At 47.9% G+C, this 15,889-nt stretch overlaps 1 protein-coding gene across 1 annotated transcript in view; it reads left to right on the plus strand.

Moving 5' to 3' along the window:
* Positions 1-3,254: 3,254 nt before the first annotated feature.
* cdk18 (cyclin dependent kinase 18) overlaps positions 3,255-15,889 on the plus strand; it is a 33,354-nt gene continuing 20,719 nt past the window's right edge. Inside the window, exon 1 of the mRNA XM_030092314.1 lies at positions 3,255-3,548. The gene's annotated coding sequence lies outside the window, so the exon portion shown is untranslated. The remainder of the gene's footprint in view (positions 3,549-15,889) is intronic.

Here is a 15,889-nt window from a genome sequence, read left to right on the forward strand (position 1 = left end):
CTTTTGCAACGCTGATCATTTAACATTAATAAGAAATACAAAGATGGGCCACGTATGAATTTAGATCAGACATGAAAAACGAAGACGTGACTGGTTTGAGGTGAGCTGAAGATTTATTGAACTTGGTGGGGGTGTAGAGGAAGTCCAGAGAGAAGGAAGAACTGAGATTCCACAGTATGGGAAGGAGGAACTGGATCCAGAGGGGATTTCTGTTCTCCAAATCTGTAACTGAGACACTTCACCTGCTCAGAAGACTCTGATGGGGAGATTTTTATCTTTATTTCCAGAGTTGACCTCTCACCTTTGTTGTTTTTGAGTTGGTCTTACTGCTGATTGTGATCACTCCAAAATTCAACACAGCTTCGGTGGTGAAACAGGACTTTTCACAGTGGATACATACAGTGGCCGTGACTCTCTGAAACCTCAAGTAAAGATGAGAAGAGAGGGAACAAAAACAAGAGAAAGTGTTTTAACCACCTCAAGTTCATTGAGAAGGAATACATTCCTTTAAGTGTTTTGCACAATTCGGAAGACGTCTGTTATTCATGAGTGAAATCAAGGTTTTCTGTGAGGAGACCAGCTTCTACCTGCACATTATCAAGTCTGCACCTGTTTTTTTTTTTCAACAGTTCGTAGCTCAGGCTCAATATTTCAGTGAGCCGACTCTCGACGCCCCCGTCAGTAATCATGGCAGCACTGTGGTGGCTGTTGACTCACTGCTGCCTTCGTTACATTTCACTACGACCGGTTTGACTGTGTGGCAGCAGCAGAACTCCAGAGGTTGTGGGTTGGAGTCCCGCGGAGTCGACTTCGAATAAACTCCAGAGATCAACTCTTCTCTGTGATACATCATGAAATATGCCTTGTTCTTCCTTTGTGCTGTGCGGGAAGTGGGAAAACGGCAGCTCCTGACTCAGAACACTGACCAGACGTGGGAAGAGCAGCTCGGTGTTTTGATCTCCACACAGTGACGAACAAGCTAACGCTACGTCGCGTCGGACAGACTTCAGTACCTCCAGCTCCATCGCCGTCCAGCACGGCTCTCAGGAAACACGGACTCAAAGATAAACTGCAGTTCTTCTGATAGTTTTAGCAGAAGGTTTTCCAGAGGAGCTCACGTTCCCCGCAGCAATAAGCTACAGCAAATATTGAATCAATGGAAGTTTCTCAAATTCAATAACTTCCCGCATGAAAACAGGCGTCCGCCTGATGAGAGAAAACCTTTTCCAAGCCCAGCGTGAAGACATGTTGTGCAAAAGGATTAACAACTTTTCATGACCCCAAAACTAGCTTTAATATATTAGTTTATCTAAAAACGGGGCAGAAGCAGTTTCTATGTCTGGTTGATCAGGATGTTTCTCTGTCCAGAGCGAGGAGGAGATGTCCACGCCGGTCCTTTTATCAGCAGCAGGTTTTCGGAATTTCAAGTGGAAACACAAAACCTTGGTTGTGTTGTGGGCGTCCATTTAGACAACGGCGCTCGGAGACGCTGAAAACGCAACTTTCTCTGAAGCGACTTCCAGATGGAACTTTTAAAAATGCTCCGTCACCATGGAAACGGAGGAAACGCTGCTCCTGCACATGTGTAGCGGAGTCACAGTAAACAGCTGGAGCCACTGAAAAATGCAAATTTTTGAAAATGCTTCCACTAAGAATGACTTGCAGCATCTAGTTTCTCCTCAGCCTCAGAACAATGTGTGAATAAGTAACTGCAGACACCCTCATATTCCTGAATATTTCTCCAACATGATATTCTGCAGTACAGAGATGACTGAACATGATTCATGCTATCAGCAGCCACTGTTTTTTTAATAATGAGCGGTGATGGATGAACAAACAAACCCTATTAGACGTGGGCGTAATTAGCTCCACTGCTATTAATGAAACAACAGCAAACACACACATAATCAGACATGAGGTGGTTTCTCTGCAGCCGGGAGGGTGAAATCTCCCCTCTTAACCTTTCCCTTCACAGCTGTACCGGCTAGAAACAGCAGGGCAATGAGCAAGGCAGGGGTCTGCAACCTGTGGTTCACTCTGCAGTCACTTCATCAGAGTTCGAACCAAACCTTCTTCCATCGTGTGACGTGTTTTCCAGCGAGTTGCAGGGCTTTCAGTCAGACCATGTGGGCAAACCGATCACAATCAGGTGACGATAATTTACTTCAGTAGCATTGTGCACTGGTAAAAATAAAATAAAAACGCTTATTTCCAGGCACTTTCACCTTGAAATAAATCTTAAAATTGTCTAGGTAAGTTTTTTGAACAAGCTGGGAATTACTCATTAGATAAATGTATCTTAAATCAAGTGGAAGGAGATATTTAGACTAAAACCAAGAAAGATAAATGAATTAAAAAAAACAAAATAACAACTAGGTGGCCTGTCCATTTGAATCTCCATGTTCTCCCATTGTTTATATTTAGAGCTGATTGTTCTCTGTGTTCATGTGTGGTTTCATTACACAAACAACAGCGTCCACTAGTGGCCCGACATGAAAACTGCACTGTTCTAACATGAAACTGTCATGAAAACACAAAAAACAAACAAATGTTTGTGATAAACATTTTTCGAAAAGTTGCATTTTCACTCGCTTCCATGGAGATGGTATAGGAACAAATGACCAAAAGTTGTTGTAAACAGTCCGCCAAAACACCGGGAAAGTTTTTGTTTTCACTTGTGAGCGAGCCTCTGTTGATCACCTGATGGACGTTAAAGGTTCAGCCTCCGTCCTGAGGACTTCCTCCTGAAACTGTCAGTCAGAAAACACCTGATCCAGCCAGAGCTCCACTCACCACTGCTGCAAGACCTCACCACACTCTGGTTCTCTCTCACACACACACACACACACACACACACACACACACACACACTTGCAGGTGTGCATTAACATATGCAGAGACATCACTGCACATGTTTTTTGACTCACAAATACGTCAGTGCTTCTGCACACATTCTTTCACACACACTCACGCAAACACATGCTTCCGTGTGTGTGTGTGTGTGTGTGTGTGTGTGTGTGTGTGTGTGTGTGTGAACACCAGCTCAAACGGGGAGAGTAGGAGTAGAGGGAGGAGGCTGATGGAGAGAGAGGTGGAGTCTTATTCGGAGGAGTGTTCCTGTTGGCGGTTGCCATGGTAACGGAGGCGGTCCGGAGTGGGAGGCTGGTGTCGGAGAGGAGGGGGGGGGGGGTCGCTGCTTATAAAGCCCCTCCTGAAGCAGCAGCTTCCTCCTCTCCTGCTGGAGCCGTCTCCTCCGTCGCCCTGCGCCTCCTCTCCATGTAGCCCGTCCTCGGCTCGTCTGCAGCGAGGCGTGCGGAGGGACGGCGAGCCGTCACGCCGTCACGCCACCTCGCCCGGACAGGTCGCTCCATCTCTGCCCCCCCTCGCCCCCTCCCACCCCCTCCTCCTGTCCCCTTCCCCTCTGTCCAGCAGCCGAACAGAGCCGCCGGCATCCCGTGGATTTATCTCTCTGCCACCTGGGGGGGGAACCTGAGGCAGGAAGTCCCTCCCCCCCTCCACGCCGCAGATGACCTCGGCTCCTCTGTGAAGTAAGTAAGCACCGCGGCGTCTTGTGTCGGTGTCACGACGAGGGGTCGGGGGTCAGCCGGGACGCGGCTCTGCTCTCATTAGGCGCTCGCCGGACGTCCTCGCCGCTCAGCTGGACGCTGCTAATGGCCCACATTACCCCGTCTTCAGGTTGATCTTTTGCGACCCTCTTTATGTAATGAAGTCCCTGGATTACATCACGGCGTGAGGATGTGTTGGGGGTGAGAGGGTGAGAGGGTGAGAGGGTGCATGAGCTCGGAGGAAAGAGCTTGTCACCAAAACAAGGTCATTCCTCGACAGCCACACACCAGGTGTTGTGTAACGAGCAGGAAGCACAACAGGTGCTGGACTGTCGGAAACTTTCACACCAGAGACCGCTGATTCTGCAGCCAGAAGATCCAAGCATCTCTCCCCAGACCCCCAGACCCCCAGACCCTCAGAGCCCCAGACACCCCCACATTAAGAGATCCAGAACCAGAGATCCAGACATAGAGACCCAGACACACCCAGACCGAGACTCAGAGAATTACAGTCTCACGGACTCCGAGACCCTCAGGGCTTCAGCTCCCCAGATCCAGAGACGCTCAAACCTAGAGACCCAGATCCAGAGATCCATGGTCCCACAGATCCCAGACCTCGAAACCCAGAGATCCCCACACTGAGAGCTCCAGACCCAGAACCCCACAGAGCTATATACTCCCAAGGCGAGAGACCCAGGCCCAGAGAACCACAGTCCCACAGACCCCTACTGCAGACCCCCAGACCCCCAAACCTCCAGACCCCCAGACCCCAGACCCCCAGACCTCCAGACCTCCAGACCCCCAGACCTCCAGACCCCCAGACCTGCAGACCCCCTCCTGTCTCCTCCGATGAGTCTACATTAGTGCTCACATCTAACTCGACACAGTGAAGCGTCTGCTCGCTCACACACCTATAACCACCGCAAACACTGCACTGTTTACTTATCTGTGTGTGTGCGTGTGTGTGTGTGTGTGTGCGTGCGTGTGTGTGTGCGTGTGTGTGTGTGCGTTCTTGTATTTCTATCCTTGTTGGGGCCAAATGTCCCCACAAGGATAGCAAAACGTGAAACGACGTGCCTTGTGGGGACCTTTTTCCGGTCCTAAGTAGGAGAAACAGTGTTTTCTTGACCATGTTGTTGTTACTGAAAAAAGTAAAAGGTCAAAAACATTTCTTTAGGGTTAGGCTTTGTTGTGGTGTGGGTTAGGGTTAGGGTAAGGGTCAGGGTTAGGGGCTAGACATGAATGGGAGTCAATGGACGGTCCCCACAAGGATAGAAATACAAGACTGTGCGTGTGTGTGTGTGTGTGTGTGTGTGTGTGTGTGTGTGTGTGTGTAAACCTACTTCCCTTTTCCATAACTGTAATCTATTTATTCTCTTCCAGTCTGTTGAATCGTGACGAGGTTCATCATGTCTGTGAGAAGTTACACTTCCAGAAAGCATTAGCTTTTATTTAATTTGCAATTGTTCATTGTTTGATGCCACTTTCTTAAAAAGAGCCAGAAGTAGAAGATTTGAGGCCCAGAGGTTTGAGACGGCTGTCCTGTCAGTGTGTTAAGAAGCCTTCATGATGTTCCTGCTGTTCTCTTCTACCTGAATGCAGTTTGGATTTTTAGATTAATTCTGCATGTTTAGCCTATTTTTCCAGAGTTTGTCACTCTCCTGTTGAATTTCCAGAAATCCTGAGATCCTTGACAAAAGAAAATAATGACTTTTGCAGGCAGCATTATGTTGGACCTGGATGTTTCCTCCTTCAGTTCATGTGTTTGATTTCTGCTTTGTTTGGTTTTCTCAATCTGACAATCGGTCTGAAAACACATCTGCCACAGAGTTTATCCTCCCACTGATGCTGGTAAAAGACTGGATTTCTGCAGCCCTTGTTAAAATTCATCCTTACTGGGAAGAAGATGTGGTGAAATGGCTGTTTGACCGCCGCCTCATTAAGCCCTCTGTGCAGCCGATCTGCTGTTCGCTGTTCTAATTCAGCTTTCTGGTTCTGGTTTTACTCACATGGTGCCATGAAAAGTCATCGGCTGAGCCACAGCCGTTACTTCCAATCAGCTTTTTCATTTCTGTTGTTTCTCATTTTGTGTTGAAATAAAAGTCCGTCTTGCTCTTCTCATTATGAAATAGGTCAGGAAGAGACAGAGTTTAAATGGGATTAGCTAACTCAGAGGTCGTAAAATCTTACGGCGGTTTCAGACGAGAAGATCCACAGCGATGAGCTGAAAATGAGAAAACTGAGAAGTTAGACTCAGAATTCTGCACAATTCTCAACACCAATCAGATTTTGAAAGCTGCTGGTGTTGTTCCCTGCAGTGCCCTGGAGGTTAGCCGTTAGCATTTAGCATCCCTGCACTGTGTATCCGGGATCTTCTGGGAGCTTCCTGAAGCCGTAAAGCTTCAATAAGCGAAGTGAAGCAGATCATTGAGCTTCTCACACCTTCAACATGTCAAACTCGTCCGAGCATGGCGAGCTAGCTGCTAGCAGCTAGCATGGCTGATATCTAAAGTGCGTTGCTCCAGTGGAGGGATTACACGTCGGACGTCTTTCTGGAACAGTTTACGCGCTGTTTGGTTTGCATTCTCCAGATGGACACCCAGAGGTTTCCTGGTGGAGTCTGAATTCACGGTGCAGACATTAACTGCTAAATGCTAAATGCTAACCTCCAGATGACTGCAGGGAGCAAAGAGGCTCCAACTTGATCTGATTGAGCTGCTGAAGGCTGAGTTTAAAGGCTTCAAATGGCTCTTTATGCACACAACCTACTTCAGTCAAAATATTTTGACTGTTTTCAGAGCAGTCGTTTTTCAGACTAATCAGTCGGTCCTAATTAAAATCTGTTTCATCGACACAGAAATTAGTCAGCAGGATAATTCCTGGAGGGTTAAAACTGAAGTCGTGCTGCAGCATTCAGCAATAAAAACAGACCCGACTCTGAGATTTGTTGTGTAAAAAGGCCGAATCGTGTTGAAGCATTCACCCTTCCAGCGTTGGATGACAGCGGCTATCAGAGCGTCACGGTGCCACATAAAACACAACCGGCCTGCGTTTGATGTGTTTGGCCACGGCTTGCATGTGTTTGCTTATCTGTGAGTGGTGTTTAGCGCTGCTGCCGGGGCTATTGTGGAATACGGCCGGGCCTATCTTCACATTATCATGGCTGAGTGGGCCTGAGGCCGCCTGCTGAATCAAGGACTCAATAATAAGCTGCTTATGTAAACATTACCATTGTGCCTCAGCAGCAGCATAATGCACCAAAAAGAAAAAAGAAAAAAAAGGTTGCTTTTTTTAAACTCCAAATCGCAGAGGAAAAGGCTGGCGAGGGGCTGACCGTGTTAAAAATGGAGCTATTATCATCATGTGAGGCTTTTACACAGCCGCTGTGTGTCATAATGTCATCAGGATCTGGAACACACACACACACACACACACACACACAAGGCTGAGCATGCAAGCATCAACATCACAATAATGGACACTGACAGATCATTTTCAAATTAAAACTCGCTCTTTTGAGTTGGTTAAACAGTTAAATGTTCAAACCCTTGACAGTCTGCAGCAGAAATGGCTACTGAACTGCCAAACACACGCCCACCACTAGTCGGAGCTGCTGAGCAACATCCAGACAGCAGGGTGGGAAATGAAAAGACCGAGCTGATCAAAGCTAGCGTGGCAACACGTTAACCTGCTCCAACCACACCAAGTCCTGTGAAAAGCTTCTTTAAAGACGAGACTCAGTGAGAAGTTTGGTTGAGTCAGTTGAGGACGTCGATACCCTCAACCCGATAGTTTTAAGGTCAGATATCTGTTAACTTATGGTTGGAGCCAGTTAGAAGATGCAGATTCTTGTCAGGAACAGCGGAGCCTGGACTGGAGCAGCAGAAAATCCTGCCGTGAGCTGAGAGTGATAACATCGGCTGCACTGTTATCAGATTATTGCAGCAGTGATTCTTTATTAACTCGAGGAGTCGCGGCAGAAATAGAGCTGGTGCTAAAAGGTGAACTCAGCTACTCCGCCTCAAATTGTTCCCACTTTATTGAAATAATGAGAACAAAGACTGTTTCCTCCGAGAGCAGAAAGAGAAAATCCTCGATATCTGATGGAGGCAGATGTGATCTAGGTTACCGATGTACTGTAGAGTATTAAAGTAATCCACAGTTTGACTGTAGTCTCTTCTAAGAAACAGGGATGAAGCAGTCAGGACTCACGCTGTTCTCCGTCATTCTGCCCCATGTTCTGAAATGCATCAGTGTTGGAGAAGTCCCGCTCCACTTCCTGTCCAACACCGACCTGTCGACTGTTACAGTTCATACAGAAATATCCCACTGGTCCTCACATCCTCTGGTGTACATGAGTAAATGTTCATTTCTGGATAAATCAGCTCATCACTGCGCTGGGTCCTGTTGGTTGAAGCCACCGACTGGAATGAATAAAGAAAAGCAGGACAGTGAAGGAAGAGCAGGAAACGTAAAGGCCAGGAAATGTTACGGTCCACTCCAGGGCCTTCCTGAGCTCAAACTCCAGCCAGTCGGCTGGAAATCCTCCACCTGCAGCTGGACGAAGGCCCAGTTTACCGGCGTTTCCAGAGAAGACGGGCTGAATGAGTTGAACTCCCTGCTTCACGCGGATCGTTGCTCTGCTGAGGGTTTGTCTGGAGGAACCGGAGTCCTGTCATGTTTTCTGGGCTCATGGTGGTTTTTTTGGTGGACACCAGCACTGTGTCTTTATTTGCTGACGGGATTCGTTCTCGTCCACCCAGGAAGTGCAGCGTTGAGCTCAGAGTTCTCCAGTAGACCCGGATGCTCAGCTGGCTGGAGGCTTCACTCACGCTGAGTGCTGATTTCTTCGCGCTGAACACAGAGCTCAGGAGAGGCGGCATCCAGACCGCGGAGAGCCGCCTCCTGTGAAGATGCGCAGCGTGTTGAGGAGCGAACAGCATGAAGGATTTCTTTTTATACCTCTCTGTTGGTGATAATTCTCTCAGTGCTATTAGCGCCGCTGTTGACCACATGCTGCTCTCGTCCCGGCGCCACCATCCTCCTCCTCCTCCCTTCAACCTTTTCCACAACGGGTGGAGGATAATACCCGGCGCCACTCGTACAGATGCTGATATTTCTGTCTCTTTTTGGTCTAAGTGTTTGAATCATTCCAGCTTCTTTGTGATCAGTGGCGCTCCTGTTGGTGAACTGCTGGTGAAACCTGCTGATGATGAACTGAGGTCCTTCCCGCCGCTCCTGAAGAGACTGGAACAGTGTGTCTGGGCTGACGTTACAGTAATGACTCTCAGCTTCACATGTCGGGCTGCTTTGAGTAACTGAGAGCAAATGAAGGGGATTCCAGGTCAGGCGGAGGACTGAGGCTGCAGAGAGCGGCGAAAGCTTCCACATGTGGCCTCGAGGAGGGGATGAGGACTGAATGACATTACCTGTGAACGGTCACAATCCGCTCAGGCTACAACATGCTAGCTATTAGCAATGAAAAACAACCCCAGCGATGAAACGTTCAAAGGTTCAACGGAGGGAAATAAACGCTGATCAGAAATCACCAACAGACCCGGTTTTATCGCCAAAAGGAGAAACGCCAGTACAGTACTGAAAGAAACATCACAGCCCACTTAAAATCAGCAAATCTCCTGAGGCTCATTGAGCACTAACAGCCACAGCCCGTTCAAAAGATGACATGGAGATGAACTTCCCGGAAACATTCGTTCCAAAAACAAGAATTCAGTGAAATAATTACAGCCGGTCGCAGCTGAACTGCTGACCATGAGTCCACAGTGAGAGGAAGACAATGTAGTTATCATGTCGGGCCACTAGTGGGAGCTGGGGTTTGATTTAGTATTGAAAAAACACACACACACACATTGGTGTACGTGTGTTCGAAAAGAAGTTTTGAGTTTTCTCCAGAAACCTGGTCCTGTAAACGGGACTTCAGTTCCAAATTTTATTCATTGAATTTAGTGGAATTTCTGTGTCAACGTCCGAATCAAGCTATGAGAAAGAGACGGCATGACGGCGGCGGCGGCGGCGGTGGCGGACGGGGATATAACACAGCGGTCTGATGTTGACCTCTGCTCTGCTGTTGTTCCTGGAATACAGTCGGTCCTCTGTTGACATGGAGACAGTCGGTGACACGCAGACGGAAAACAAGAGACCCGGACAAAGGAGATTTATTGTTACTGTCAAAACACCCGTCACTTTTCCTGCTCGTGACACACAGCCGCTTCTGCTAATTGGTGTGTGTAAAAGTGACCTTGGACAGTTGGGGAAGGGGGGGGGGGGGGGGGGGGGGGGGGGGCACAGAAAAGAAGGCTGCTATTGTTTACTGAAACGTGAGTCCAGAAGAAGAGCCGGAGCAAACAAAAGGTCATTTTTACTACGACTGCAGAATGTGGACGAGTTTCTAGAGCAGCGCGCTCAAGTTAGGACTTCTTCATAAAGTACGTCTGAGTGACTGGACTGAAACACACCCAGGGAATTAGATGGAATATGGATCCTTTTATGTCCGTGTTCTCCGTTGATGTTTATCGCCGGTTGTTCCCTGCAGCAGGTGTGTGTGGTTTCATTATGAGACCAAATGTGTTAGCATGACAAAACGGCGCGCAGAGGCCGGCTTATGTAACGCCGCGGTGCATTTCACCACCGCCGCTGCAGAGACGTGTGTTGTGGCGGCGACGCCTCGGCGTGTTCCCACGTCTCACGTTGTTCCAGACGCATTGAGGGCCGCGATCACCAGCTGTTCCACACCGGCACCACCACCCGCCTCCTTCAGGGGAGACCTGTGCGTGCGTGTGTGTGTGTGTGTGTGTGTGTGTGTGTGTGTGTGTGTGTGTGTGTGTTTGCATGAAAGCAGTTGCACAGGCCGAGTTGCTGTTTTTTTTTAGTCCATATGAAGCACTGGAGCACGAAGTAATTTAACCTCAGGCTCAAGGTCAGTTTTACAGCGAACGACCCATCAAACACACACACAGATGTGTTCCTCTGTTTTTCTCTGCCTGCACACACACACACACACACACACACACACACACACACACACACACACACACACACACACACACACACACAGATGTGTTCCTCTGTTTTTCTCTGTCTGCACACACATATACACACACAATGAGAGAATGAGAGAGCGCAGCGAAGGGAAACACATAAGAGGTGAGACTGTTAACGTTCTTCGTCTCTGGTTCGAACCGTCCGGATCAGAAAAAGACACATCTGTGAAGTTCACAGAGAGTGTGACCGATTGCCGTCTTCTGAAACAGATCGATAAAATCTGGGACTTGGACTATTATAATGAGTTGTGGAACAAAACCAGAATCACCATGATGCTAATCATGTAGCCACCAGCTGATGCTACGGTTATTCCCAGTGTTATTACTCACACCACACAATTTCTGAGACTAGAAACAAACAAAAAAAAACCCAGTGATTTTGTAAAGTAGTTTTCTGTTTTTACTAGAAAACAAGGGACCAGATCTTAACTTGTGACACCAAACCACCTCTTTTCCAGAATTTGATAGACTGAACAGCAGAACCAGCACAGCTCAATCTTGTTTTTCCGTGAACACGGCGTGACGACCGTCTCTCATGAGCGCCTCCACCTGTCTCACACGTGTTTCCCTGCCGACCTGCGGTAAGCGCCCAGACCGAAGCTTTCAAGGTGGAGACTGGCAGGATGTGAAGGGTCCTCCAAAACCCGAGCGTCTCCCCTCTCCTCCCGCAGACGATGCTGAGTGGTGGCAGGTGTTTCACACACACAGCTCGGCTTCATCACTGATGTCTCGTTCCCAACCGGTTAAAGTTCATCTGCTGAAGCTCGGAGCTGCAGCGGGTTTGTGTGTCAGCAGCTGAATTAATGTATTAATCTGAACCCAGCTCAAACACACGGTATCGTTTTATTAATTGTAATTGTATTATCAGCGTTGATTGTTTGCACAGTTCTGTGTAACAAAAGTCAAAATCTGCTTTCAAACTGTCAACAATCATAAATTTAAAGAGGAGCTGTAAAAATTAAATGTTAAAGGTGCTGTAGGCAGGATTCCGCATCTCCGCCATCTTGCTTAGGTTTACCTAAGCAAGATGGCGATTTGACCCATCTAAGATGGCGATTTGAAACCCAGCACAGCCAATCCTGTCCTGTTTTCTCTGACATCTCGCCCTTACACAAGTTAAGCCCCTCCCACAAGAACGTATGACAAATGCCCCTCGACCAGTCACGGTTAGAGCCTCAGGGGCTCTTCTGATTGGTCAAAGATAACTGGAGCTGTTTAGATTCCTTTTCAGCTCAGAACAGAGACAGATGGAAACGCTGCACCCTCACGGTAGTGCAATTACGCTACGCATAATCCTAAAGGATTATCAATGGATACTCTAACATTTAATCCAAAGAAAACACAGAAAAATTAGCATTGACTAGTAAAATCCTGCCTACAGCAGCTTTAAGTCCAGCCTTTCTTGCTCAATTTTAACTTAAATTCAGCAATTCATTAAATTGTTTTATGCAACAAATTATGTCGTTGTGACTTAGAAGACTTTTTATTTTTTTTTTCCATCACAGTTGTAAACAGTGATTGAACATAATGAAACAATAATCATCTTTTTTATTATTTTAAATCAAGTAACATTTATTTTAGTCAAAGCCAATAAAAACAAAGCCAATGTCATGCTGATCATTTTAGGAGAGAATTTATGTCATAATTTTTTATTTTCATGAATTCACAAAATGCTGCATGCTGTGTGGCTCAAATGTTTAATCACAGATTCAGCGTTTCTTCATAAACTTCCTGTTTTTTTGAAGAAATGAGGAAAATACCAAATAGAGTCATTTACCCCGTCGAGGGTTAATGGATGTGTGCCAGAGCAAACCAATCAAAGACGAGGTCGCTAACACAGTTAGGACAGAAAATCCCGTGAATGAAGTTAAGTGAACGTGAGGAATGAGGAGCTGCAGCTCTGTGAACGTTTGGGTCCCGTCAGAGTCCCGACTCTAGAGCCAGACGCTGGAATCGTCTCATAGAAGACCTGTCTGGCCGTGCAGCTCATGCTCTCTCACACTGGGAGGATTTCCATTAAGTTCCACCTCAGAACCGTTTTCACATAATTGCTTTTTCAGCAGCTCTGACCACTGTTGACATTAAAGTTTTGTTTTTCACTTGAAAGCGTGGTGCAGACGTGGTCTAAGACTCTGCGGAGGACTTTTCTCTTCATGAGCCCTTCACTGTTGCTATTATGATTGATGTTGTGTCTTTCCAAAAAGAAAGTGAGGGACTATAGGTCTCATCTCGTCAGCGGTGTCCTGTGACGGTGGACTGTCGGACGGTCAGTGTGTCGCTCTCTAAGTGGGCGGCTGTGGTTCAGTGGGGAGAGCAGTCGTCTTGCAATCGGGAGGTTGTTAGTTCGATTCCTGTCTCTGCATGTCGAAGTGTCCTTGGGCAAGACACTGAACCCTGAACTGCCCCCAGTGGATGGACTGAGCGCCTTGCATGGCAGCCGCCTCCACTGTGAATGTGTTAATGCAGTGTAAAGCGCTTTGGGCTCTGTCAAATGCAGTGTAAAAGCGCTATTTAAGTGTAAGAATTGTACTTTTAAACAACAACTGACGAGTACAGTTCCTTTTGCCTTGAACAGAACCTGGAAGTCAGCAGACTCGCAACATGATTTCCACTGAAATGAAGTCTTTGTAGTTTTCCGGCTCCAGATATTAAACCTCAGAGTCCCTTTCTTTGTCTCGCCATCCACCGTCCTCTTGACCGTCCTCTTGACCGTCCCAGGGATCACAGCTTGTGTTGGCAGCCTGTCAGACGCAGGAAGCGGCCGTGCCAGGTTTCACCGTCCAGACAGCGGAGGGGTGAAGCTGAGCGCCCCGCATCGGCCGGCCTCTGGCACGCTGCCGACGCTGCACCGGCCTCTCGGAAAGACCTGGACGGAGGGTGAGAGGAGAGGAACTCGTGCTGCGCCGCCCGCCCTGCGTGCAGACGGCCTGCTGGATGCGTCCTGCGTCCTGATGTCTGCCCACTGACCTGAGTGAAACTGCGAAGCCCCGCGTCTCTTCGTCGGCTGGCCCCGTTGGAAACGAGCACACACAGGGGCGGTCGTGTTATTAATTTAGCCGGAGCCGTCATGGGTCACTGGACCCACGGCGTATGCCTTTTTAGTGAGTAAAGCGCAGTGTTTTCACCTCCAAATCCCCTCCGGGCAACAACCGCTGAGTCGCTCACTTTCACGCACGTGATCGCCAAACCAAAGCACCAGATTGTGTTAACGGCGGCGGCTCATGTTTGCGCCCAAGCTAATAGGTGTATTTAGGTGTTTGATCTACTGGGCTACTAATGTGATTTCATTCATGTCCGACAAACGTCAAACTCAGTATAAAACAGGGATGAGAATCACAAGATTTAGATCAGTCCTGCAAAAGAGCAGAGCTTAGAAAGAAGCATCAGCCTGATTCCTGTGACCAAAACAAACTGACCTGTTTCTGCTGGCTTCAGATCGGGAGCGAACTGAAGCAACAACATGATGCAAGAACAGCTGCTGATGAAGCGAATAAAACCGCGACACCGACTCCAGCAGCGTCACCTCTGCTACTGGTTTCTGCAGAAATGTACAAGATGACGAGGAACGCAAGGAGAAACACAGCAGTGACATAAATCTGAACTGACACTGAAGCAAATGTTTCGTTGAAGAAAACATTGGGGAGCGCTGGTTTCTGGGAATGATTGACGTTCTGCTCGTCATGACTGCATTTTGACCAACAGCACCGGCGACCGTTAGTGTTCTTCCGGGCTGAGACGGCGTCCACATGCTGGAGTGCCGTTGAGCAAGAATCTGAACCCCAAACTGTTCCCGCTGGATGGATTGAGCTTCTTGCACGGCAGCTGCCTCCATGAACGGGTGAATGTTATCAACAGTGTAAAGTACTTTTTAGACCACTCCAGTAACGGACAAGGCAGAAGGAATAAAGAACTACATCTTGTCTTGATATAAAAACATGCAGAGACTCAACATTCTGGTCTGACAGACTTTAAACATGCAAACTGGAAATTAGAGGAGCTCCTGCAGCAGGTGGATCCAGCATGCCAGAACCGAGCCGGTCCTATTGATCCCCGATCGGCTCGGTGCAGCCGATCATCGCGTGCGCTGAACGACTCGCTGGTCACGTTTCCAGCGCGGCAGGAAATGGGCTGGTGAATGAAGCGGCGAGGAGCCGCCGCTGCAGAATGAATGCAGCCCGTGGAGCAGAAAGGAAACAAAGATCCAGAGACGAGTGGGTGACGGCGGTGAAAGACATGGAAGAGGGATGAATGGGGATTCTGAAAACTTAAAAGAAGAGAGGCGGTGGGCGGCGGGCGGCAAGAAGCGAGAGCGAGTCCAGAGAGGATCACAGAGCTGCTGGAACTCAGACGCATTTCTCCGCTTTGATGCAGTGAAACTGTGAGAGTGAAGCCAAACACTCCTGACAAACCTGGAACCTGAACACACTCTGAGTGTGTGTGTGGCTGTTTGACCGACTGTGCGTGACTGTACACAGTGCATAGAACTGTTTGAGAGAAGATGTTTTAACACTAAATCCTCCCTCAAAACTGTAAACAGGAAGCTCTGAGGAGAACATATTCCATCATTTTTTTAGACAAATGTTTGGAAATGAAGTTATTTCAGACACGCGCTGCGACCGTGGAGCTTCATCGCTCCAGCTGACGGCCGCAGGCGGAGCTCCTGCTTTTGTTAAACATGGAAGTTTAGAGCAACAGAAGAGCTGAAGGCAGGCGAGTATCTTTATTATCATGATTTGAAATGTTACTTCCACCTTGCTGGGGGGGGGGGGGGGGGGCTGACCGCTCTCTCTTGGCTCTCTGCCAATTCATAACAGTCCAATTCGGTCATCAGTTTAAACGAGTGTCTGTGTTCTCCCAGCGTTAATGTTTATGGCGTATATTGTTCTTTGTGTTTCTGCCGTTTCCATGTAAACGGACATCATCTTCATTGTGGTTTCAGCACCGCCTGGTGGCCCGACATGAGAACTACACGGTCAATTCTTTATAAATGGACATTGTTTTGAAAACCTTGCCATGTAAACGTGAAACTTCCCTGAAACCAAAACTCAAAAACAATACGTTTTGACTGTAAACCGAAACAGAGAGCTTTAGCCTGACCTTCATTTAATCAGATGATGTTAGTGTGCTAATAAAGGAAACTTGTCAAGCCTGAGCCACCTTCAGGAGCATCAGTGCTGCATCATTTAAAGATGCCTGAGCAGGAACAGCAGAGAAAAGCTCCTTTTTCATCAGCAGCAGATCAGTAACCCCACCGCTGCCTCTCAG

This window comes from Salarias fasciatus, chromosome 5, assembly GCF_902148845.1.
Source record: "Salarias fasciatus chromosome 5, fSalaFa1.1, whole genome shotgun sequence".
In the NCBI taxonomy this organism is placed as follows: domain Eukaryota; kingdom Metazoa; phylum Chordata; class Actinopteri; order Blenniiformes; family Blenniidae; genus Salarias; species Salarias fasciatus.